The sequence below is a fragment of the Capricornis sumatraensis genome, chromosome 2, assembly GCF_032405125.1.
Source record: "Capricornis sumatraensis isolate serow.1 chromosome 2, serow.2, whole genome shotgun sequence".
In the NCBI taxonomy this organism is placed as follows: Eukaryota; Metazoa; Chordata; class Mammalia; order Artiodactyla; family Bovidae; genus Capricornis; species Capricornis sumatraensis.
Window position 1 is genome coordinate 83911871 of NC_091070.1, and position 23493 is coordinate 83935363.

The window sequence follows — 23493 nt, forward strand, 5'->3', positions numbered from 1 at the left end:
CGTGTCCAACTCTTTGCGACCCCGTGAATCGCAGCACGCCAGGCCTCCCTGTCCATCACCAACTCCCAGAGTTCACTCAGACTCACGTCCATCGAGTCGGTGATGCCATCCATCCATCTCCTCCTCTGTCGTCCCCTTCTCCTCCTGCCCCCAATCCCTCCCAGCATCGGAGTCTTTTCCAGTGAGCCACCACCATAGTCAAGACACAAAATGTTTCTGTCACCTGCCCTCCCCCCCCACCAAATTCCCTCTTGCTGGTTCTTTATAGTCATCCCACCATCAACTCCTGGCAGCCACTGATATGTTATCTCTTTTCCAGGTTATTTATTTAATTCTTCATTTTATTGTTTAAATGGTCATGCACTAAAATTGCCTTTTCTTCCATTGGTGTGCTTTTTTCCCACTTGTGCTATGAATTTTAGCACAAGTACAGATTCTCATAATCATTATGCTACATGTGCTTGCATGCTCAGTTGTGTCCACTTCTTTGCAACTCCATGGGCTGTAGCCTGCTGGGCTCTTCTATCCATGGAATTTTCCATCAAGAAGACTGGAGTGGGTTGCCATTTCCTATTTCAGGGGCTCTTCCTGACCCAGGGATTGAATCCACGTCTCTTGCGTGTCTTTCACATTGGCAGGTGGATTCTTTACCACTGTGTCAGATGTTGTTCCAACAGTAGAGTGGGGGCAGCCTCATATGCATTTCTCAGCACTGCCAAGACTCACTCCTCACAGTCGGGTGTATGCCCAGTTCTCTTAGGGTCCAGGGTGACATTTCTTTATCAGTAGAGACATTTTCATTGTGAGTTGGAAAAGGCCTACCTTCACTCATAGCTCTTCCATCCTGTATTTTCAACTACTTTCTCTGTACTGGTGCTTTATTCAAAGGCTATGAACCAGGTCAAATCTCTCCCATCACTTAGAACACAAACAAAAAACAATCGCTAAGAATGAATCATAATTTTACCCTGAGAACTGGGCCTTTGTTTTGCCATCTGGTTACAAAATAATTTGAGAGCTAGTTTTATCAAAAGAATGTTCTAGGGACTTCCCTGGCAGGTCAGTAGTTAAGACTTTGCCTTCAATGCAGAGGGTGTGGGTTCAACCCCTGGCTGGGGAGCTGAGATCCCACATGCCTCATGGCCAAAAAAACAAAACATAAAACAGAAGCAATATTGTAACAAATTAAAGAATTTAAAAATGGTCAACATGAAAAAAAATCTTAAAAAAGAATATTCTACACCTATTACCTTTACTTTTACATAGGTGTTCATTCTGTTTTCTCCCCAGAGAGTAGTTTTTTAATTGTATTATTTTTATAGTTATCGAACTGATATGTGCTCTATAATATGCACATTTGTAATACGTTTTAAAGCTTGTAAAGTTCAAGAAAGAGTAAAGAAGTCTAAAGGAAACCTAATAACAACACTGCTGCTGCTGCTGCTAAGTCGCCTCAGTCGTGTCCGACTCTGTGCGACCCCACAGCCAGCAACCCACCAGGCTTCCCCGTCCCTGGGATTCTCCAGGCAAGAACACTGGAGTGGGTTGCCATTTCCTTCTCCAATGCATGAAAGTGAAAAGTGAAAGTGAAGTTGCTTAGTCGTATCCGACTCTTAGCGACCCCATGGACTGCAGCCTACCAGGCTCCTCCATCCATGAGATTTTCCAGGCAAGAGTACCGGAATGGGGTGCCATTGCCTACCTTTATTCTTAGCCAGAGGCAGCTATGAATAACAGTTTGAAAACATTTATTTCACATTTCCCTAAGAGTACTTGTCCTTTTCTTCATGATACTGTACAAAACTATACAATTTTTGCCTGTTGATCTCTTTTTGTACTTAACATATCGTTAGCATTTCCCTATATAATTAAAAAGAACTTTGGAAACATACTTTTAAAGTATTTCATCATACGTGCTCAGTCCTCAGTCATGTCCGACTCTTTGCAACTCCAGGAACTGTGGCCCACCAGGCTCCTCTGGCCATGAAATTTTCTAGGCAAGAATACTGGAGTGGGTTGCCATGTTCTTCTCCAGAGGATCTTCCTGACCCAGGGATCGAACCCAAGTCTCCAGCACCTCCTGCATCGCAGGTGTATTCTTTACCAGCTGAGCCATCAGGGAAGCCCATCTTATTACATGGATTTAATGTGATTTAATGTAATTAATATAAATCACATGGATTTATATTTAAATACCTATCTGTTGAACATTTAGACCACTTCCAGCTTTTCAGCATCATAAGTGAGTGTGGTTTGCTTTGCCCATTAAAAAAATTTTTTTTAAATTTATTGTTATTATTTGGCCTCACTATTTGGCTTGCAGGATCTTAGTCCCCTAAAGAGGAATTGAACCCAAGCCCTCAGCAATGAAAGCACCAAGTCCTAAGCAAGACATGCCTTGCCCAGCAGTGATTCTGAGCACTCCTCTCCTGGGTGACTGTGGCTGTCTCTGATCTATCATCAGATCAGTCTTATGGCTGTGACTTTCTGTGGTTTTATTTTGTAGGATAATCCGCAATATGGACATGCGGTGTTTCATTTAACTATGCCCCTTTTACTCATCCTCGAGGTTGTTTCTAACTTCTCACTATCATAACTAATGTTGCAGAGAATATCCTTGGACATAAACTATTCATATCGTCGATTACGTCTTATCTTTCTCCCAAATATCCACGAGACTTGCCCCCTCCACTTTTTCTGGTCTCTGCTGCCTGTCACTTCCCTGAACACCCTCTACTAAACAAACCCTCTGCCCTTCACTCCCTAACCCCTTCCAGTGCTTTATTTTTCTTCTGTGTTATCACCAACTGATACATTGTTTATTTATTTATGGCCCAATCCCCACCATTGTAATGTAGCTCCACCAAGGCATGGATTTTTATCTGTTGTTATAAAAGTAACACATGTTCAGATTAAATTTATAAATAGAGAAAGAAGATAAAGGATACTAAAAACACAATGGTTCCTATTTTGATATGTTTCCTCTAGTCTTTGTTACTGTTTTGATTTTACCCTAATTAAAATCATACTCTATATATAGTATTAAATATATATATAATATAATGTATATATATTATAGTATATATATGTGTGTATATATATAAAGATATAGATATATAGATATAGTTCTGTAACAGCTTTTTTTAATTAACAAAGTACCTTAAGTATCACACCACAATCTTTGGAGTGTGTATGGTGTATGTGAGAGGTCACTGACTATTATAATCCATTGAAATCAGGTTTTTGCTCCTGCTGCACCAGGTGCCTATACAGGAAAGGCCACTTCTGACCTCCTAATTGCTAAATTCATTACCACTTCTCAACCTTCATCTAAATACTTGATATCCAGCCTCCTTAAAATGCCTTTTAAAGTGCCCTCTGTGGGTTTGTAGTAGAGCCTGAAGTCAGGCAGGTTGATTCCTCCAGTTCCATTCTTCTTTCTCAAGACTGCTTTGGCTATTTGAGTTTTTTTTGTATTTCCATACAAATTGTGAAATTATTTGTTCTAGCTCTGTGAAAAATACCGTTGGTAGCTTGATAGGGATTGCATTGAATCTATAAATTGCTTTGGGTAGTATACTCATTTTCACTATATTAATTCTTCTGATCCATGAACATGGTATATTTCTCCATTTATTGTGTCCTCTTTGATTTCTTTCACCAGTGTTTTATAGTTTTCTATATATAGTTCTTTAGTTTCTTTAGGTAGATATATTCCTAAGTATTTTATTCTTTCCATTGCAATGGTGAATGGAATTGTTTCCTTAATTTCTCTTTCTATTTCCTCATTATTAGTGTATAGGAATGCAAGGGATTTCTGTGTATTGATTTTATATCCTGCAACTTTACTATATTCATTGATTAGCTCTAGTAATTTTCTGGCCATAGTCATCAAGACAGTATGGTACTGGCACAAAGACAGAAATATAGATCAATGGAACAAAATAGAAAGCCCAGAGATAAATCCACACACATATGGACACCTTATCTTTGACAAAGGTGGCAAGAATATACAATGGAGTAAAGACAATCTCTTTAACAAGTGGTGCTGGGAAAACTGGTCAACCACTTGTAAAAGAATGAAACTAGATCACTTTCTAACACCATACACAAAAATAAACTCAAAATGGATTAAAGATCTAAACGTAAGACCAGAAACTATAAAACTCCTAGAGGAGAACATAGGCAACACACTCTCTGACATATGTCACAGCAGGATCCTCTATGACCCACCTCTCAGAATATTGGAAATAAAAGCAAAAATAAACAAATGGGACCTAATTAAACTTAAAAGCTTCTGCACAACAAAGGAAACTATAAGCAAGGTGAAAAGACAGCCTTCAGAATGGGAGAAAATAATAGCAAATGAAGCAACTGACAAACAGCTAATCTCAAAAATATACAAGCAACTCCTACAGCTCAATTCCAGGAAAATAAATGACCCAATCAAAAAATGGGCCAAAGAACTAAATAGACATTTCTCCAAAGAAGACATACAGATGGCTAACAAACACATGAAAAGATGCTCAATATCACTCATTATCAGAGAAATGCAAATCAAAACCACAATGAGGTACCATTTCATGCCAGTCAAAATGGCTGTGATCCAAAGGTCTACAAGCAATAAATGCTGGAGAGGGTGTGGAGAAAAAGGAACCCTCTTACACTGTTGGTGGGAATGCAAACTACTACAGCCACTATGGAGAACAGTGTGGCAATTCCTTAAAAAACTGGAAATAGAACTGCCTTATGACCCAGCAATCCCACTGCTGGGCATACACACTGAAGAAACCAGAATTGAAAGAGACACGTGTATCCCAATGTTCATTGCAGCACTGTTTATAATAGCCAGGACATGGAAGCAACCTAGATGTCCATCAGCAGATGAATGGATAAGAAAGCTGTGGTACATATACACAATGGAGTATTACTCAGTCATTAAAAAGAATAGATTTGAATCAGTTCTAATGAGGTGGATGAAACTGGAACCTATTATACAGAGTGAGGTAAGCCAGAAAGAAAAACACCAATACAGTATCCTAACGCATATATATGGAATTTAGGAAGATGGTAACGATAACCCTGTATGCGAGACAGCAAAAGAGACGCAGATATATAGAACAGTCTTTTGGACTCTGAGGGAGAGGGTGGGATGACTTGGGAGAATGGCATTGAAACATGTATAATATCATATATGAAATGAATCGCCAGTCCAGGTTCGATGCATGATACTGGATGCTTGGGGCTGGTGCACTGAGATGACCCAGAGGGATGGGATGGGGAGGGAGGAGGGAGGGGGGTTCAGGATGGGGAACACGTGTATACCTGTGGTGGATTCATGTTGATGTATGGCAAAACCAATACAGTATTGTAAAATAATTAACCTCCAACTAAAATGAATAAATTAAAGAAAAAATAAAGTGCCCTCTGTCCTGAGAGTTCCATGACCATCTTCTTTTCCTCCTTTCTTCCATCCCAGCAATAATTTGGTTTTGGAAGGTAAAATTTTCACTTAATGTAAAATTTTAAAGCCCCACAGTTTATCACTTATTTTTAGCTCAGTGTGGGTTGAAAGGAAATTTATAGGACTAAGAATTTTAGGGCCAATGGTAAAGTGCTTTGGGTGTTTCCCAAAGGGTACTACGGGGAAGCCCCCTCCATCCTCAGAGCATCATCCATCACAGGCTTCTGCTTCTTCCTTCCCTTCTTCTTTCTATTTTTTTGCCTGATTTTTAAAATTGAGGTGAAATACACAGAAGAATTACTGCTTTAAACCATTTTTAAGTGTACAGTTGAGTGGCATTAAGTATACTCACATTGTTGCATACCCATCGCCACTGTCCATCTCCAGAACATTTCTATCTTCCCAAACTGAACCTGTACCCATTAAACTCTGACTGCCCCCTCCCTATTCCCCCAGGCTCTGGTCACCCTTGTTCTCTCTCTCTGTCTTAGGCTATTCCAGGTACCTCACATAAGTGGACTCATGCAGTAGATGTCCTTTTGTTTGGCCTACTTCACGTCTCCTAATGTGTTCCAGCCTTGTTTTTGTTTCCTTGAATATTTATTGTACACCTGCTCTATGGCACTTCTATACCTGGGCCTGGGTATACTGAGATTTGACAAAAGGGCAGATAAACGCCATCAGCTGAGATATCAGGCACTAAGCTTATAACAGGGATTAGCCTCTCACATGTTTCCCAAGTTCACGATCAACAGAGAGGAAAATGAATAAGGGGAGGTGAAATTTAACAAAGGGAGTGGAGGAAGAAAGGCCTGGAGCATTGGCTGTCAGAAAGGGAGGTCTGGGTGGGATGGGGCAGAAACCCATTTGATAACCAGGGTGTCCTCAGAACTTCTTCAGAATGAGAGGTGGTAGATGTGTCAAGTTCAAATGCTATGCACTTAAGAGCATAAGCTACCATGGCTGAAAAGGGGCTGAAAAATGAGTGCCTGCCATCTCGTTATGAGTGGTTTGAAGAAACAATCACAATTTTCACTTGACCCTCTAGGACCCAATTCTAGAGCCCTTGGTAGAAATGGCTCTGTCATCAGTTAGCATATATCCTTTCTATCCTTTTTCTGTGCTTTTCCATGTATGAAATGTGGACATATAGAAATCTATGTGTTTCTCAGTGTATATGATGTTCATACATAACCTAAATGGAATCACACGTCTATGTGTTTTTTTGCAACTTGCATTTTTCATTCGACAGTATGTCTTAGAGATCATTTCATAGACGTATTTATAGAGCTACACTGTCCTTCTTTATGTCCCCATAGTACTCCCTGGCATGAACACTAGGGTGGCTATTGGTTCAACTGTTTCCACAAGACCAGATAGCAGAGGCTTAAACAAGGCAGGAGGTGCGGTTTCCATGTGAGAGCTGGTGGTGATCCAGGGGTGGGCAGCTCGGCTCCACCATCTCCTCCAGGGGCCCAGCCTGCTCTTGTCTTGTGGCCCTCATGGCCCCTATGCTGTGCGGTGCTGTGCTAGGTCGCTCCGTTGTGTCTGACTCTTTGTGACCCCATGGACTGTAGCCTGCCAGGCTCCACTGTCAGTGGGGATTCTCCAGGCAAGAATACTGGAGTGGGTCACCATGCCTTCCTCCAGGGGATCTTCCCAACCCAGGGATCAAACCCAGGTCTCCCGCATCACAGGTGGGCCTTATATGCAGTCCCTATTTGCATCACAGAAGCTAGCTCATCACCCTCAGAAAAGGGAGCCCAGACCCCGGGAAGAGGAAAGAGGAAATGGTGGGCAAACAGCTCCCATTGAGTGTGTAGTCCAGAAAACGCACCCATCACTCTGCTTACAACTCTGACGTCTCCTCTGCCCTAAGTTTTTGCCCTTTCCTGCAAGGGAGGCTGGGAAATGTCGTTTCCAGGTGCACGTTCCTGAGCCAGGCTAAGACCAAAAGAAGGGGAGGGGGGACATCTGGCCACGATGACCGCAGTGACAGTCCCTTCTGCTGTGTGGCTGTATGTGTACTTCCTCAGCCAGTGGCCTGTGAGTGGACGTCTCGGTTTATAAATGAGACACTGAGGTTCAGATGAAGTCGTGATCTGTTCCAGTGAGCTGGCGGCCTCAGGTCTCCTGCCCCCAGTGCCGTATTTCTCTCGAGCACTGTTTCCTGACCAAGCCCTTGGTGTCCGGGCCAGCCTCCCCAAGGTTCTCTTGGAGAGAAGTCTTTAGGTGGTAAGGGGTGGGGGGGATGGGGGAGAGGGGTGGCCTGCAGGCATTGAGCAGGGGTGCCTGTGCCCTTGCAGACTGACCGAGCAGACAGTCACCCCAACCCGGCCCGGGTTGCAGCTTGCTGGCCAGCCTCATGGTAGCCAGGCCTGGGCTTTGCTTGGGGCAGATACCATGGCCAGGGTAACTGCTCTCAGCTTAGCGTGGGTCCCAGGTCTCAGCTTCTGTCCAGAGCAGACACTCCTTTGGCAGCCAGCCAGGCCTTGGCAGGACTCAGGCTTCTCACTGCCCAAGAGCTGACGTGGCCTCACCCTGGAGTGTGCCAGGGTGTCTAGTCCCCCTGGGCCCCACAGGCACACACGAGACCAGGGCACAGGGAAGCACTGCTCTCTATTATCTTCAGTCCTATGCTGCGCTCCTCGGCACCGTCACTGGGCTCAAAAGGTAAACTAGGCTCTGGCAACACATCTGAAAGTGATGTGTGACAAACTGAACCATGGCCTGTCCCGGCGCTGGCTGACAGACCCCACGGGAGGAGCGGCAGAGCTCACTGCCCCACGGGCCCAGGGGTCTCACGTGGAGGCCGTGCTGCCTTGTGACCAAAACCACATGCCCATCCCCAGAGCCAGATGGCCCTCCTCAGCAGGTCCCAGGCTGCCTGGCTCCTATAGCTCCCAGTGGGCTGGGGAAGGGCAGAGAGGAAAGGAGAAGGGAAAAAGAGGGCAAAGATGAGGAAGATGAGAGGGAAATAGCGGGGGAGGTAACTGGCAATCAGCCAGTAGAGTCCTCGATGACTTAGGGGGGAGTTGGAGGGGGAAGTCAATCAGAGACAGATAAATTATTATAGGGACACAGAGAGGTCCAGACAATGACATGGAGACATGATGGGAAAAAGAAAGGGAGAGAGAGGAGAGATCCAAGTGAAATAGACATAGAAGCAAAGGAAGAAATGGGGGACAGAGAGAAACAGGCAAAGAGGCCCAAAAGGACGGAGATAGGAGGCAGCTTGGCAGAGCAGGGTGGTTGGATTTTAGGAGACAGTCCTTTAATCCCACCTGAGAACAAAGTCTCCAGATCCAGTGAGCATGGTGCTGTCACCTTAGTCCCCAGTGATGAGTCAGATGCTCCCACCAGGGAAAATGGGGGCCTTTTTGATGAACCCAGAAGGAGGTCTCTCCCTGCAGCCTAAAAGGTCACTACAGGTCCATTGGCTGTAATCGTTTTGTCTAACCCAGGAGCAGTTAGGTGATTTATTAATAAAACCAGAGATGGGGTTGGGGAGTGGTGACAGAACAGAGAGAGCGAGGGGGTGGAAGAGAGACACAGAGAGAAAAAGAGATAGGTAGATAGAGAGATGAGATGCCCAAGTGTGGCATCTTGTGTGCAACCCAGCCCCTATGGCCCTCAGAGGGCCAGCTCAGTCCTTGCCCATCTCTTGCTACTTGTCAACACCAGAGTATTTGTGGATATTTCTTCAGGAATGGATGAGCCTGTTTATTCCAAGGTAGGTTTGGAGTTCAAGAGCCACCCTCAGACATGGCTGATTTAAGAAGTTAGAAGAGGTTGTGCCCTGTCATTTTCAGCCCTTACCATCCCCCACTGGGGAACCGCTCAGCCTCTACTTAATGGGGAAAGATATTGCAACAGGGTTTGGCAGCCATTCTAAAGGAGATCAGTCTTGGGTGTTCTTTGGAAGGAATGATGCTAACGCTGAAACCCCAGTGCTTTGGTCACCTCATGAGAAGAGTTGACTCATTGGAAAAGACTCTGATGCTGGGAGGGATTGGGGGCAGGAGGAGAAGGGGACGACAGAGGATGAGATGGCTGGATGGCATCACCGACTCGATGGACATGAGTTTGAGTGAACTCTGGGATTTGGTGATGGACAGGGAAGCCTGGCATGCTGCAATTCATGGGGTTGCAAAGAGTCGGACACAACTGAGCGACTGAACTGACTGACTTGGCAGCCACTGGAGGAGAGAGTGAAACCAGCTGGGATCCCATCCCGATTCTGGCCCTGCCTCCATGTGCAACGGAGCCCCTTCCTGCTGTGAACCTTGGTTTCTCCATCTATATTAGGAGAAAGTCAGCCCTGCAGTGAGGGCCCTGGGGGCTCTGCTCCAAAGCTGTCCATCTGTGAGCCCAGGCCCTCAGCATCAACGGAAAGATGGGCAGTACCGGGTCCCCAGGCTAACGGGCTGGAGTTGCCCCCCCAGGAACTGGTCAGCTGCAAAGAGCCACCCCCTCCAGCGCTTCTGGCTCCCTCTCCTGACATGTCCAGCTGACCCAAGGATCTTGCAGAGCCACAGAGCTGAAAGAAATTGGACTCCAGGTGTCATCACCTAAATGTATTCTTAGAAGAGCAAGACTGAGGATACCGCCTCTGAAGCCAAACACCTTTGCATTTGAATCCCAGCTCTGCCTTTTTCTATCTGCATGACTTCAGCCCATTGATTTAACCTGGTGCAGCCTGGTAGGCTGCCATCTACAGGGTCGCACAGAGTCGGACACGACTGAAGCGACTTAGCAGCAGCAGCAGCCTCAGCTTTTTCATCTGTAAATGGGGATATAACAGGGCTTATTACATAACATTGTCATGAGAATTAAACAACATAATGCCAAACACGTGCTAATACAGAAATAACATGATTTGTTCTGTTTGCAAAATGGTATATGTATTCTTCTATGATCTGCTATTTTTTGTTGCTTAACAATATATCTTTGTAGATACCTTTTTTAAAATTTTCTACATAGATCTGTTATTGAACTCAGGTTCAGCTACTCATCGCTCAAGAATCCACTACTGAGAGACAAGTGTTGGGTAAAAGGAAAGATAGCTTTATTGAGGAAGCTGACAATCCTGAGGAGAAGGTGAACTCATGTCCCAGAGAACCAGCTCCTCATTTTCCAGGTTTTGCTCAGGAAATATGTAAGGAAAAGAGAAGGGCTGTGCACTGATGAGAGAGTTGCAGGGTACATGATCAGCTCCTGGACGTTCTTCTGATTGGTTGGTGGTGAGGTAACTGGGAGTCAATATCATCAACCTTCTTGTTCCAACCCGTCTGGGGTGTATATGCTTACGGGAAGCCTACAGTTAACTTCTTCCACTTGTGGGAGTTTCAGTATCTCAGCTTAAAAGACATGGCTTAGAATATTATCTATAGCCCTTGAGAAGGAACTAAAAGTCCTTGACTTTGTTTAATGGCTGCTGCTGCTGCTGCTAAGCTATTACTATTTTGTCTTTGAGTGACTGAGTGAAGTTGCTCAGTTGTGTCCAACTCTTTACGACCCTGTGGACTGTAGCCCACCAGGCTCCTCCATCCATGGGATTCTCCAGGCAAGAGTACTGGAATGGGTTGCCATTTCCTTCTCCAGGAGATCTTCCCAACCCAGGGATTGAACCCAGGTCTCCCACATTGCAAGAGACGCTTTAACCTCTGAGCCACCAGGGAAGCCTTACTTGAGTATTTTCCTTTATTTCTGCATATTCTCATTTCTCTAACTGAATTTATTCTTTGGATCTCAGGGAAAGCCTAGAAGGGTAAAGATTTTCTACAGTTAGAGGCAGGAAAAAGAAGTGGTGGAGTATCCTGTCCTGGGAAGGCCCCAGTAGGTCCTGTTCAGTTACAGATCTATTCCATTAAAAACCAGATCTTTTGTGAAGTGTTGTATAATATATATGTTTCAGTCTGACCTCCTTCTGTGGATAAACATTTAGTTTGGTTCTTTTTTTCCTTCTTAAGGCGATACAGTAATGACTATCTTAGACATATTGCTTTGTGTATATGTGCAAGTATTTCTCTAGGAAGGCTACTCAAAAATTTCTCGGTCAAAGGGTATGCATATTTAAAAATATGATAGATTATGCCTAGTTGTCTCCAACAATGATATTCCAATTACATACCTGCCAGCAACACATGAGACCATTTCTCCAGTCCACCTCCAACACTGAATATGTTCCTCTTCCCTTTCCCCAGTTTTTGTTGATCTGATAGGTGATAAGCAATATCCCATTACTGCTTTAATTTGCATTTTTCTGACTACTTGCAAGTATGCACATCTTCTCATGATTTATCGACATTTCTTTTTCTGTGAAAATCCCGTTCACATTCTTTGCTCATTTTTCTGCTAGATTGTTTGCCTATCTGCTTATTGATCTATACACACGATTTATATATAAGGGTTATTATTTCTTTGTCTTTTATTCATGTGGCAAATATTTTCTCCTAGTCTGTCTCTTGTCTTTTGGCTTTATGTTCTCCTCCATCATTTTAATGACACTTTTATGTGGTGAAATTTATCAGTTGCCATTGAGTCCTGAATCTTTCAAAGATATATTCTTTCCCCAAGATGATATTTTTCTTCTAATACTCTTATTGTTTCATTTATTATGTTTAGTTCTTTAACCCACAGGGATTTCTTTGTGAAGCATGGTGTGAAATAAGAAGCCTAACTTTACTTTTTTGCCCCAGTGGTTACTCTGTTTTTCCAACACCATTTATTCAATAGTCTACACTTGTCTCACTGATAGAATTTGTCACGTTGATCATACAATCAAATACCGTTTCTATATGGATTGGAAACTGGCAGCTCTCAAGCCAGACCTAACCCTTGTGTGTTCGTTGTGTTCATTATTTTGAGTAATACAATTATATGTTCTGGCAACCTCTCCATGTTGACACAGGACTTCCACATTGTTTCCAGGCTACATAGTGTATTAGGTGCCGTATAAAGTGTATGCATGCTCGGGTGCTTCAGTTGTGTCCGAGTCTTTGTGACTCCATGGACCGTAGTCGGTCAAGCTCCTCTGCCCATGGGACTTTCCAGGCAAGAATACCAGAGTGGGTTGCCATGCCCTCCTCTGCAGGGATCTTCCCAACCCAGGGATCAAACCCATGACTCCTGTGTCTCCAGCACTGCAGGCAGATTCTTTACCACTGAGCCACCTGGGAAGCCTGTACCATCATGGAGAGATCATCATTTATTTAGTCAGACTTCCACTGATGGACATTTGGGTTGTTTCCAGTGTTTTCTCTTCTATAAACAATGGTGCAACAACTTGTATGACCTGTTTTGCAAGCATTTGAATGTATTTGTAGGATAAACTTTTAGATGTAGAGTTCCTGGGTCAAGGGTATACGTGTTTATAATTTTGAAGGAGTTATTAAATTGCCTGTCACCATGGCCTGGACTGGGCTGTACTCTCATGACCAGTCTCTGAGAGAACCTGCTCTCCCACACCTTCATCAGCAGAGTGAATCAGCGAAATGTTCAGTCTTGCCAATCTGACAGATGAAAACTGGTATCTCATCAGAGTGTTAGCTTGCAGTTTTCATATTACGAGTAAGGAGAAACGTCTTTCTGTGGATTTCTATTCATATCTTTTGCCAGCTTCTCTCTTGTGTTGTCTTTTTTCTAAAGGAGCTCTTTGTCTATTAGGTTATTTGTCCTTTGTCTATTATGTGAGATAGAAGTGTGTGTATATGTGTTTTACCAGATATTCACTTATTTTTGTCTTTAATGGATTTTGCCATTAAGAGATTTTTTTCTATAATCAAATTTATCAATTTTTTTTCCTTCGTGGTTTTCGAGTTCTTTTAATACATAAAAAGTATTGCCCACTATAAGATTACAAAAACATTCTTCAGCGGTTTTCCCTCTTACTGTGAAGTCACTGCCCAAGCCTCTTTAGGTCTGCCTACCTCACCTCCCTCTGGTACCTAAGCTGCTGCTCATGTCTCAGCTCCTGACACTCTCCACACCTCCCTAGTCTCAGCTTCCCGGGGTTGGAGGACCAGGATCTGCATGCCCCCTGTCACCCGCCTTGGAGCCCAGTCTGCCCAGAGCAGAGGCTCTGATTCTTAGCACCATTTCTAGGCTCAGTGGAGGAGCCCAGCCATGGATATAGGTTTCATTCCCCAACTGGTTAAGATTCTTAACCACTGGGCCAGCAACTGCTCATCAATGACACAGTCTGGAGGTTCACAGGATTTAGCACTTTGGGTGGAAAATTCTGACCAATAAGAAAGAGTAGCTGGGAAGGAGACAGCAAATCAATTTCTTTTATTTCTCTCCTGCTGACAGCACATTCCAAGGAATACTGGTGCCAAATAGCCTCTCCACATATAGCCAGTCTCTTTTTGTTTCTTAATTTTAAAAATTGTGGTGAAATACACATAACATAAAATTTCTCATCCAACCTTTTTTTAAAGAAAGTTTTATTTATTTATTTACAGCTGTGATGGGCCTTCATTGCTGCACGTGGACTTTCTCTAGCTGTGGTGTGCAGACTTCTCATTGTGGTGGCTCCTCTTGTGTGGGGCACAGGGTTCAGTAGGTGTGGCACACCGGTTTAGTTTCCCCATGGCACGTGGGACCTTGGCTACCAGATCAGGGATTGAACCCAGATCCCCTGCACCAACAGGAAGATTCTTAACCACTGGGCTACCAGGGAAACTCCCCAACCTCTTTTTGTGTAAAGGTATGCCCATCTCAGGACACAGCCTTATACTTACTTTCTCTCTGTATGTTTTCCTAAAGTAAAGCGAAGCGAAAGCGCGAAGTCACTCATTCGTGTCCGACTCTTTGTGACCCCATGGACTGTAGCCTACCAGGCTCCTCCGTCCATGGGATTCTCCAGGCAAGAATACTGGAGTGGGTTGCCATTTCCTTCTCCAGGGGATCTTCCCAACCCAGGGATCGAACCCGGGTTTCCTGCATAGGAGGCAGATGCTTTGGACTCAAAGTGGATGGCCTAAAACAACAGAAATTTTATTCTTAGCACCATTTCTAGGCTCAGTGGAGGAGACCAGCCACAGATATAAGTTTCATTCCCTATATTTCAGAAGTCTGAAATAAGCTGTCAGCAAGTTCAAGCTTCCCCTAAGGTTTCTGGGAGAGAATCCTTCTTTGTCTCTTTAAGCTTCTGGTGGTTGCTGGCAACATTTGGCTTTCCATGGCTTGCTGAAGCTGAAGCTCCAATACTTTGGCTACCTGATGCGAATGGCCAACTCACTGGAAAGACCCCTGATGCTGGGAAAGATTGAAGGCAGAAGGAGAAGAGGGTGACAGAGGATAAGATGATTGGAGGCATCACCAGTTCAATGGACATGAACTTGGGTAAATTCCAGGAGATGGTGAGGGACAGGGAGGCCTGGCCTGCTGCAGTCCATGGTGCCGCAGAGAGTCGGACACGGCTTGGCAACTGAACAACAACAACATGGCTTGTAGACACATCACTCCAGTTTCTGCCTCCCTTTTCATCTGTCTTCTCCCACATATGTCCGTGTGTTTCTGTACCTCTCTTAAGAGAATACCAGCCATTGGATGTAAGGAGCACCCTTACAAATGGTCCAGTGTGACCTCATCTTAACTAATTAAGATCCCATTTACAAATGATATCATCTTCAGAGTTTCTGTATAGACATGAGTTTTCAGTTCAGTTCAGTCGCTCAGTCGTGTCCAACTCTTTGCAACCCCATGAATCGCAGCATGCCGGGCCTCCCTGTCCAACACCATCTCCCGGAGTTCACTCAGACTCACGTCCATCGAGTCCTGATGCCATCCAGCCATCTCATCCTTGGTCGTCCCCTTCTCCTCCTGCCCCCAATCACTCCCAGCATCAGAGTCTTTTCCAATGAGTCAACTCTTTGCATGAGGTGGCCAAAGTACTGGAGTTTCAGCTTCAGCATCATTCCTTCCAAAGAAATCCCAGGGTTGATCTCCTTCAGAATGGACTGGTTGGATCTCCTTGCAGTCCAAGGGAATCTCAAGAGTCTTCTCCTACACCACAGTTCAAAAGCATCAATTCTTCGGCACTCAGGCTTCTTCACAGTCCAACTCTCACATCCATACATGACCACAGGAAAAACCATAGCCTTGACTAGACAGACCTTAGTCGGCAAAGTAATGTCTCTGCTTTGGAATATACTATCTAGGTTGGTCATAACTTTTCTTCCAAGGAGTAAGCATCTTTTAATTTCATGGCTGCAGTCACCATCTGCAGTGATTTTGGAGCCCAAAAAAATAAAGTCTGACACTGTTTCCACTGTTTCCCCATCTATTTCCCATGAAGTGATGGGACCGGATGCCATGATCTTCCTTTTCTGAATGTTGAGCTTTAAGCCAACTTTTTCGCTCTCCTCTTTCACTTTCATCAAGAGGCTTTTTAGCTCCTCTTCACTTTCTGCCATAAGGGTGGTGTCATCTGCATATCTAAGGTTATTGATATTTCTCCCGGCAATCTTGATTCCAGCTTGTGTTTCTTTCAGTCCAGCGTTTCTCATGATGTACTCTGCATATAAGTTAAATAAGCAGGGTGACAATATACAGCCTTGACGTACTCCTTTTCCTATTTGGAACCAGTCTGTTGTTCCATGTCCAGTTCCAACTATTCCTTCCTGACCTGCATACAGATTTCTCAAGAGGCAGGTTAGGTGGTCTGGTATTCCCATCTCTTTCAGAATTTTCCACAGTTTATTGTGATCCACACAGTCAAAGGCTTTGGCATAGTCAATAAAGCAGAAATAGATGTTTTTCTGGAACTCTCTTGCTTTTTCCATGATCCAGCGGATGTTGGCAATTTGATCTCTGGTTCCTCTGCCTTTTCTAAAACCAGCTTGAACATCAGGGAGTTCACAGTTCATGTATTGCTTAAGCCTGGCTTGGAGAATTTTGAGCATTACTTTACTAGCATGTGAGATGAGTGCAATTGTGCGGTAATTTGAGCATTCTTTGGCATTGCCTTTCTTTGGGATTGGAATGAAAACTGACCTTTTCCAGTCCTGTGGCCACTGCTGAGTTTTCCAAATTTGCTGGCATATTGAGTGCAGCACTTTCACAGCATCATCTTTCAGGATTTGAAACAGCTCAATTGGAATTCCATCACCTCCACTAGCTTTGTTTGTAGTGATGCTTTCTAAGGCCCATTTGACTTTACATTCCAAGATGTCTGGCTCTAGATTAGTGATCACATCATCATGATTATCTGGGTCATGAAGATCTTTTTTGTACAGTTCTTCCATGTATTCTTGCCACCTCTTCTTAATATCTTCTGCTTCTGTTAGGTCCAGACCATTTCTGTCCTTTATCGAGCCCATCTTTGCATGAAATGTACCCCTGGTATCTCCAGTTTTCTTAAAGAGACCTCTAGTCTTTCCCATTCTGTTGTTTTCCTCTATTTCTTTGCATTGATCACTGAAGAAGGCTTTCTTATCTCTTCTTGCTATTCTTTGGAACTCTGTATTCAGATGCTTATTTCTTTCCTTTTCTCCTTTGCTTTTTGCCTCTCTTCTTTTCACAGCTATTTGTAAGGCCTCCCCAGACAGCCATTTTGCTTTTTTGCATTTCTTTTCCATGGGGATGGTCATGATCCCTGTCTCCTGTGCAATGGCACGAACCTCATTCCATAGTTCATCAGGAACTCTATCTATCAGATCTAGGCCCTTAAATCTATTTCTCACTTCCACTGTATAATCATAAGGGATTTGATTTAGGTCATACCTGAATGGTCTAGAGGTTTTCCCTACTTTCTTCAATTTAAGTCTGAATTTGGTAATAAGGAGTTCATGATCTGAGCCACAGTCAGCTCCTGGTCTTGTTTTTGTTAACTGTATAGAGCTTCTCCATCTTTGGCTGCAGAGAATATAATCAATCTGATTTCGGTGTTGACCATCTGGTGATGTCCATGTGTAGAGTCTTCTCTTGTGTTGCTGGAAGAGGGTGTTTGCTGGGGGACACTATTCAACAGTTCCCTTCTTTATTTTTCTTCTGCCCTCACTCTCACTGCTCTGGGGTTATACTCACTGGTAAGGGAGAATGTTCAATAAGTAGCAGTTAACCAGAGTCATCAACCTAATGGGTAGAGTCTCTAGTGATATGTCATAGGACTCTGTCTTAAATGCTGATCAGTCTAACCAATTAAGTTGATCAAGACAGAACAGCTGCTTGCCCTGAATTTGGGAAGAACAGTTAAGTGCGTTGGAGGAAGCATAGCAGTCACGCGCATCCTGATGGTCTAGACTGAAGGGGCAAATCCAGTAAGACATTTAATAAGGACAGACACCAAGCCCTACGTTTGGGGACTCACAGCTAACGGCACAAATCCTGGGGTACATGTTCAAAATAGGCAGCAAGGGTGGTGAGAAGTGGGGCTGGGGTGGCAGTTAGTCCACTGTTAGCTGGCTATCAACAGAGAGGGCCTGGTTGGGTAGCTTTAAGAGAAGCACAGCATCCAAATGTGGATGGAGGGAGGTGTACCTAGTGTTTGCTATTGAGTCAACATCTGGAGGAGCAGCCCGGCCCGGGCCTGCTTCAGGGGAAGCAGCAGGAGAGGCGCTTCCGTAGCTGCCTCGGAGAGAGACAGTTCCCTCAGGTTCGAGGTCAGAACTCCGAACACCTTTCCACCTGGAGAGCTGGTTCTACAGAGTATAATTAATTAACTAACTAATTATTTCAACAGATACTAATTGAACTGCATGCTGGGCCAGTCGTTTGCTGAGTGTTGGGGCAAAGCAGTGAAAAAGACAAACAGATCCAGGTTCCCACAGAGTGCGGTCCAGGTGTGTGGTGGTTATGGGACAAGAACTGCCGAGGGCCACGCCTCTTACCCAGGTAGGCAGAGTGTTCGGGATGCGCCTCAGGAACCTATGCTGGAGCTCAGGGTGTGCTTCCCCAAGGTCCTGATGATGGTGTCACCTCTATCTTTCATAATTGGCTGGAAGGCTACATGTCACTCCGTGAGTCACACTGCTTTTCCAGAAACATTATCCTGAATTCAAGTGTGCTTTCCCAGCCAGCCTCGTAACCCTGTCCTAAGCTGAGTGTGGTCACCCCTCTGGTGGCTGGAGTGGATGGCGCTAGAAGCCAACAGTCAAGGACCCAGGCTAGACCCAGCTTTGCTATACACCCTCTCCGTACAATCTCAGGCGCGTCTCCTCCTCCCTCTGGGCCTTACAGTTTCTTCACTTGTAGAAAGAGGATCCTCAGAGCTGACAATGCTGTGGACTTCAATTCTATGATTTGGGGATTCCCTATTACCCAGCACACTTCTGTGAGTGCACTCACAGATCCACGTTGGGCTCTGTCCCCAGGTCCCTGTCCTGTGCCCTCCCCCCCAGCTCTTCACTTTCATTGACTCAGCCAAATATTTATTTACAGGGTCTGTGACTTAAAGGGGCAGGACTCTGCTGGCTCCAGCCAGTCTTTGCACATTTGTCAAATGTTCAGGAAGCTACATGGAGACAGTGACCCAGGAGAGAAGTTCCCATGTGGTGATGATACTCAGGTCTGTGCATGAAATGAACCAAGCAGTCAAGTTTGTGGGGTCTGGAGAAGAAGCATCCTGCAAATCTCACTCCTTCTGAAGGGGTCACCTGAATAGCCAAGGTGTGTTGGAGACTGACTCTGCATGGAAAAGGACTACCAGGCTTCCTAGCAACAGGTTTCTGGGGCCTGGGTGCCCTCTGCAACCAACCATGACACACACTTACTGGATCCAGCAGCTGGAACTTAAAATCCAGTTTTGGGGTGGGTGGTCTGCTGGCTCCAGATCCCCTAGCAGAATCAGGAATAGCAGAGGCTGCCTGCCCACCCTCCACATGACAGGCACTGATGAGGGAACTGGGACCCTCTAAAAGGAAGCAAAGAGGGAAATGAATGGTTTTTTCCCTGTCCCAGGTGGAGGCAGTGGAATTTGTCATATTGCTGAAACTTCTTTCATCCTATAAAAATCCCCAAACTCTCTATCTGCTTGTCTCTTCCCATCTACTGCCCTATTTCTCTCTTCCATCCATCCAGTCAAACTTCTCTGGAGTTCTGTGCACTGAAGTTCTCCATTTCTGTAGCACCCACCTCCTCCCTGACCCGCCAGCCCCTGGCTTCCATCCCTGCCTACTGAAACTGCCCCCCACGGTCAGCAGCTTCCTGTGGTCAGGTCTGTGGGGAGAGCCTCTATCTGTTTTTCTATCTGTTCTTGTTTTCTGGACCACTCAACCGCCTTTGACCTGTTGGCATCTCCCCTGCTCTGAAACCTTCTTCTGTTGGTTTTTACGACACCATTCTCTATTGATCCTCCTTCTACCTCTCTGATCATTCTTCAATCCCTTTTTCAGGCTCCATTTCCACAGGCCAGTGCTTTCAACTCTGATTTATATTACAGTCTATTATCATTTAGGCTTTTATGTGTTTGGCTCTGCTAGGGGGCTGTGTTCATTTCAACCTCCCTGGTGATTACCACAAGGATTCAGAATGTCCCGGGAATCGAGCGAATAGATAGATGGATGAATGAACACATGAGTGGATACATGTGTTAGCACCACTATGAGGTTTTGCCCTAAGAATGAGGTTGAAATCCAAGGCTAATTTTGAAGGTGATAACTCATTCACATGTGAAACACTCAAGCACCTTCTTGATTAGTGAGAAAAACTTCCAGGAGGAGGTTGTGGAATCCGGGAGAGAGAAGGATGTAACCCAAGTAGAACCAGGCTAGTATTAATACCATTCTTTCCAGAATCTAAGTTTCCTATCCTGTCCAGTTAACCACAGTTAAGAAAGGAAGGCAAAAGAGGTAGATGCTAAGCGGATCATTAGAGGAAAGGGATGGGAGGATGAAGAAGGGAGGGAAAGTTAAGCAGAGAAGGAGCCACTGAGAAGGAGAATAAAGGAGGGAGAGGGGCGTAAAAAGCTTGAATTAGAGAGGAGACGCAGACTTCGTGTGCAGGACCTTGCATGAGCACTGAGTGCCCTACATAAGAACCTGCAAGTCGTGAACTTTCAAAGGTGCAACGTGTGTTCACATGTTCAGTCTCGTAGGTTAGTTCAGGTGTCTGGTGTCCACTGTCACATGCGTGCATCCCCCATGAGTGGTTGTGTTTTTGTGTACTTCACAGTACTGTATAGAGTACAGTAGTGCATATCCTAAGATGCCCAGAAGCAAGAGTAAAGGCAGCAGTGATAGGTGTTATAGATCCGTTACAGTACAGTACCATACAGCCTATTGTGTTAGTTGGGTACCTAGGCTAACTTCGTTGGACTTAGGAACAAATTAGACTTACAAATGCACTCTTGGAACAGAACTCATCTGTATGTAGGGGACTTACTGTACTGAAGTATGTTCATTAATCATAGTTGTGATAATAGAATTGCTTAAGGACTAGCTACTTTCCACTGTTACTCTCCTTTAAACCTTACAGCAACAGGAACCCTCCGTCCGTGTGGACTGGCAGAGCCTCCAACTGGGCAGAGCTGCTTGCTTCCTCCTCTAGGTTCTCAGCATCTTTTCTTACCTCTGATCCAGCCCTGGCTGCCATGTGTCACTCTAACTCTTTGGCCATCTTTCTCCTTCAGAATATAAAGCCCTCTTTCCCTATCCCTGACTTCTAGCTTATGCCTGGCACCTCGTGGGTGCTCAGAATAGTGTCTTTTTTTTTTTTTAATGGAGGAAGGAATTAATGAATGGAAATTCACAGATGCTGTCCTCAGGGGGCTTTCCTGGGGATATGAACAAAACAACAGAAGATCAGTTAGATTGCTCTGACCCATATGTCATCAATATGATGACAGACACCAGCAGTGCTCAGCTTTCCTGATTTACTTCCTAGCAATTTCCCTAGCACAGAAGCCAGGTCCCATCATGAAAGGAAGCCAGTGCTCAAGAGAGAGGCATTCCTATGCTTAGTAGCCTTTGTGATTACAGTTGTCACCTACAATCAGTTTAAGTCATGAAAAATTAGAGTTGGAATTAATGGAAATACATGGTATATGAAGCTATAGCTTTTAGGCATCCAATGTACAGTTTCTCTTAGCACTTAATGTAAGAATTCAAATGATCTCTTTATGGGTCTTCTTCTGCTATTAGACAGTAAGCTTTCCACAGGTTTTTATTTTCTTTTTCTAGCAGTGGTTATGAGTGTGTATCTTGGTATCAGATTTCTGAGATTCAAACCCTATCATTTAATAGCTCTCCCACTTAATAATTGTGTGACCTCAGTTTCTTTATTGGTAAACTGGTAAAAATTGGAATCATAACAGTATTAATATATAGGCTCATTAAGAGAATTAAATGAGTAAATGCTTAATACAAGCCACTGTTCTTTCTTTTTGTCCTAGTATCCAGCCTTTCCAGGCTTCTCTTGTGGCTCAGTAGGTAAAAAATCTGCCTGTAATGCACTGGAGAAGGAAATGGCAACCCACTCCAGTGTTCTTGCCTGGAGAATCCCAGGGACAGTGGAGCCTGGTGGGCTGCCGTCTATGGGGTCGCACAGAGTCGGACACGAGTGAAGCAACTTAGCAGCAGCAGCAACAGTAATACAGGAGACCACCTCCAATGCAGGAGTTGTTGCTGTTCAGTCAAGTTGTGTTTGACTCTTTGCGACTCCATAGACTGCAGCACTCCAGGAGTGCTGTGTTCAATCACTGGGTTCAATCCCAGGGTTAGGAAGATCCCCTGGAGAAGGGAATGGCAACCCACTTCAGTATTCTTGCTTGGGAAATCCCGTGGATAGAGGACCCTGGTGGGCTATATAGTCCATGGGGTTGTAAGAGTTGGACACGACTTAATGACTAAACCACCACCACCACCACCATGGGACCTTAGGTGTTTGCTGAGCTGGAAACACAAGCAAAAATATTCCTTGGAGTTGCAAATGATAACAGTGCCATATTTTTGCAAATTCAACAATAGAACACAGAGACAATAAAAACAAGTTTGTTGTCAAGGAATTGGGAATACACATTATTGTTCAGACTACTACACAAACAAACAAGACTCATAATTCCGGGATCTAAAATGTATCCCAAGAATGGTTATGGCTGCAGATGGCTGACTGGGGAATTCTGAGCGAGGTGCATAATTGCAGTACGGTTGCATCTGCTTGGACGGCTGCTGCACCACTGTGCTCCAGTGCGTGCTCCTGGCTGTCAGTGGGAAGGAGATCTGCAAGGTGGGAACTCCCGGGGGTGGAGGTGGGGGTGGCGATGAGCAGTGATGGCTTGGCGCTTCCAGAAAGTGAAGTCGCTCAGTTGTAAGGCATAAACCCCAATTGCGGAGTGATCTTAAGGAGTTCTGTGACCTAATACACTCTGGTGGTGAGAGCAACAAGGATCTCGGCTCCCAGGAATTACCATTTCCCACACCCACAGCCCAGTCATTTCAAGGGACAACTAATGTCTCTCCTCCCCCAGAAGCAGAGTGGTAAAGTTTTACTCCAAGCTCCACTAATGTAACTGCTCCTTTCCCTGGGTCTTCATAACTTTCTTCCAGCCTCACCTGGCATTCTCTCCATTGCGTCCCCATTCAACTTCCAGAGGGGAAAGTCCGAGTGACACCACCCCCACACCATCCTGATTTGACGCCGGGTGTGTGCACTGCCTGCTCCTCGGTCAGGAGTCCTCCAGCCCCCTCCTCCGGTCCCCACCAAGGTTCAGTCAGGGACAGTCCGTTGCTTAAGCCACAGCCTGGTCTCTGCTTCTCTCAGGAGGGTGACAGGTGGGGCAGAGTGCCTGAGGCATGGGGCAGTCTGGAGTTGACATGTCTGGTGTAATTAATAAGCATTGCTGGTGGGTGGTTCCCCAAGGAAAGGGGATGAAGGGTGGGAGGGCCATGAGTGGAGGAGGAAGGTTCTGGTGTGAGCATGGTGTTGGTCTTTCTCCAGCTCCCTGCTGTCTGTTGGCCCTCCCAGGCAAATGCTCTTCACTGCTCTCTAGTGAGGAGTCGGTTGGTGACTCTGCTTCTGGAGCCCTGCCTGCGTGTCTCCGTCTGAAATTTTGACTGGTGTTTCTAGGGGTGGAGCTGGGGGCTGGG